Source organism: Ursus americanus, chromosome 8, assembly GCF_024610735.1.
Source record: "Ursus americanus isolate L20-20 chromosome 8, mUrsAme1.1.p, whole genome shotgun sequence".
Taxonomy (NCBI): domain Eukaryota; kingdom Metazoa; phylum Chordata; class Mammalia; order Carnivora; family Ursidae; genus Ursus; species Ursus americanus.
Genome location: NC_142134.1, coordinates 4,191,536 through 4,195,198, shown reverse-complemented (window position 1 = coordinate 4,195,198; position 3,663 = coordinate 4,191,536). Strand labels below are relative to the sequence as shown.

The following is a 3,663-nucleotide window of genomic DNA, read 5'->3' as shown; positions in this document are numbered from 1 at the left end:
TCTCAGAGTCCATAGTCTCTCATGCTTCATTCCCCCTTCTGATTACCCCCCTTTCTTTATCCCTTTCTTCTCCTATCGATCTTTCTAGTTCTTATGTTCCATAGGTGAGAGAAACCATATGATAATTGTCTTTCTCTGCTTGACTTATTTCACTTAGCATAAACGCCTCCGGTCCCATCCATGTTGCAGCAAATATTGTATAATTGTTCTTTCTGATAGCTGAGTAATATTCCATTGTATATATGGACCACATCTTCTTAATCCAGTCATCTGTTGAAGGGCATCTCAGCTCCTTCCACAGTTTAGCTATTGTGGACAATGCTGCTATGAACATTGGGGTGCATATGGCCCTTTTTAAATCCATTTTATTTAAGAATTTTCAACATTGACAACTCTTCTAGAAAATCATCCAAGCACAGGACACAGAACTGCACCAAACAACATTCTTATGGGTATCTAACAGACATTAGAACTTCCAGCCTTCTTTGTGACATCCCAAACTCACTGGTGAACTCTGCTTCCGAGTATTCCTGCAAAGCCCACCACAGGCTCAGTTCATGTTCTCAACCGACCAACTTCTTTTCACATGACCACACTTACAGTGCAGTAACAGAAAAGAACACACACCATGCGGCATTCATGGTAGTTGACAAAGGGGTGGAGGGAATACAAGTATCATTTCACTCAACACATTCAACTAACATGGGTTATGTAAGAACAAAACTCACTTAAAGTCTTCCAACAGTTGTGGATGTCCTTCGACTGCAAAAAACATTTGTACATTATTTGCTATCTTTGCTGTCTGCACACTCTCTCACCAAAGCCACAGGCTTGAGAGACACATGTTGCCAAGTTGAAAAATATCCATTATGCACCATCAAGTCTCTGCACGGGCTCTCTCCTTTTCTTGTTCATACTAGCCTTTCATGCCTTGGTGCCACCTTCAATCCCGACAAAATTTCAAAAGTTCCAACAGCCTTCTGGTTCCATATCACAGCCTTGTGTTCATAGCATTGATACAACACCATGAAATAAGGAGTAGAGGATAAAAATGGGACACCCACTGTCAAAAATGCAGCAAGCTGTCAAATTCTTGAATGAGAAAGCATATAGACAGAAATATCCCTATGGCAGAGTAGTCACAGCACTACTTTCAATGAAGTGCTTCTTCCATAAACATTTGAAATGAGATGAACTGCAGAGATTAAATGAAGGCTTCATATTGCAGTTTTGCATATGAAGGGAGACAAGTGTTAAAAAACAAAAGCAAAACCGAAAGAACTAAATACTGTGACGCTATGATCTCCAAAAAAGATTTGTTCTAAAGAAGAAAATGCATATGGTGGGGTTCAAATTAAGTCAAGGAGAAAAGGTAGGGTGTCTAGGTGGCTCGATCGGTTAAGTGTCTGCTTCTTGATTTTGGCTCAGGTCATGACCTCAGTGTCATGAGATCAAGCCCCACATCAGCTTTGCGTTCAGCGGGGAGTCTGCCTGAGATTCTCTCTCTCCTTCTCCCTCTGCCCCTTCCCCTGCTTGCACACGTGCATACACGTGCATTCTCTCTCTCTTTCTCTCTAAAATAAATAAATAAATAAATAAATAAATAAATAAATAAAGTCTTAAAAAAAAAAGACAAGGAGAAAATCTAGTTCTAATCCATGGTGTCCATTTTGAACATGCAAAGAATTCACTTGACACGTGCAGGGACAAAATATTATGGGAGAAACCGTTGATATCAATTGTAGTGTGTTGGTTTTTACCAATCAGGCAAACAGCAGTTTACTTTTAAACATTCAATATTTCTATCCTTTATGTAACAACACTTATAAAATTCCCTTAGCTTTTCCTCTTTTTCTAAAGAAAAAGGCCAAAAATACGGCTGAATACACTCCGCACTGAACAAACCAATTTTGAAAATTCTTTGTACATATGTATTACAATATACTTACCACGTGTTTAGAAAAATTTGAATTCCCACTAGTCTACACCAACCCCACTGTCTACATTCTCCGGCCAGAAGATTTAGACTCCACGCTTGAGCCAAAGCCTCCATTAAAACCACTGCCTGACCTTGCCTTTGATGCAGATCCCCAACCCATTGCTGCACCTGAATTAGACCCGTTACAGGAGTTATTTCCAGAACCAAAAGCCTGATTTGGCTCCCTCTGCATGTCACCTTGGACTTGGTTACTACCTGCTGGACCTGGTTGGTTCTGCTGACTGCCTAACATGCCCCCCACACCCCAGCTGCTCGGCAGTGCTGCCTGAGCTATGGCCGGATTAGTGCTTAGCGCCGAAGTTCACCCCTCCACCCACATTACTACCTTGATTGTTTCCCAAACCAGCTCCCACCTTCCACTGTTACCAAGTCCACCCTGATCCCCAAAGCCACCTGGGTTACCACCAAGTTTTCCACTTCCGTCTGTCCATTGCTATTGTGCTTAGGTTCAGCATTGGATATGTGAATGCCGATTCCTTTAGTGATCGAGTCCTCTCTACAGAGAGACTGGGCAACTCGATCATCTGCAAATGTAACAAAGACAGAAGACCTGAATGGTTTGGGAATAAAGACAATGACCACGTTCCCATCCTGGCAAAAGAACTGCCGCATCTCATCGGCACTCATGTCCTCAGTACGAGGCCCAACAAACACCCTCCTGCTTCTCAAAGTCTCACCTGGGCTTTGTTTAGAAATAGGAAGTTTACAGTGATACCATTGTCCATCGATCCTGTGTTGCTGTGACATTCCTTTCACCTGGGTTTCATATTTGGTACAATGAACAAAGCCAAACCCCTTTGAATGACCAGTTTTAGTATCTTTCTTGACCTAATCCGTAAGAAAGTCTCCAAAGGTACTAAAATATTCTTTTAGATCTGTTCAGTTGTTTTCCATGGAAGACCCAACATTATTAAGTCAGGTGTTTTCTGGACAGCTCTTTTTACTTTCACTGCTGATGAAGTATCACTCTCATCCATTTTTCTTTTGTCATCTTCGGAATAGTCGACAACATATACCAGATTACCCCAGCCAGCCTCAGGGGCATGCAGAATTTCTTCCACCAGCTGGATACCTCTCATACACTGAGACACTGGATTCCTGGAGCACTCCCATATGCCCCTGGAAACTGGGCTGTAAGTACAGAAAGCAGCACTGTTCCATCAACTTCTGATGATATTTCAGTGCGTTTATCATTCTCATCTTCAGTTACCTGAATATATTCAGACATCTTATTTTTCCACTAGACCACCGCTAGGAAGCCTGACAGGGAAACTGAAGCAGCAAGGGACCCAAGAGCATCCCCACTACCTCTTCACTCCTACTGTAATTTCCCATTTGTATATATATTTCTACTAAGATCCTGTTTCTGCCCCATCCCATTCCCACCCTACTGGCCTGTGAAATTGCTCAAGGTGGGAACCAAAGCATTCATCGTTGCATGCCTGACACTCTAAGATATCGTCGGACTTTCAATAAATGTCCACTGGATGACCGAGTGCTTCCTGGATCCCTAGCCACTAGCTGAGGTCTTTATCAGCCTGGGAAAACTTTTCTGGAATCATGAGGCTTGCTCGTTGGCCATGAGTCCTTACCAGGGACTCATCCCTCAAATCAGACTGTGAAGAATGGGGCCAGATAAGAGAAGATCCAATTCACCATTTCCT

The 3,663-nt window shown here is 42.5% G+C and overlaps 1 pseudogene; it reads right to left on the bottom strand.

Moving 5' to 3' along the window:
• Positions 1-2,000: 2,000 nt before the first annotated feature.
• Positions 2,001-3,227, bottom strand: LOC123789324 (TAR DNA-binding protein 43 pseudogene; annotated as a pseudogene).
• Positions 3,228-3,663: the final 436 nt, after the last annotated feature.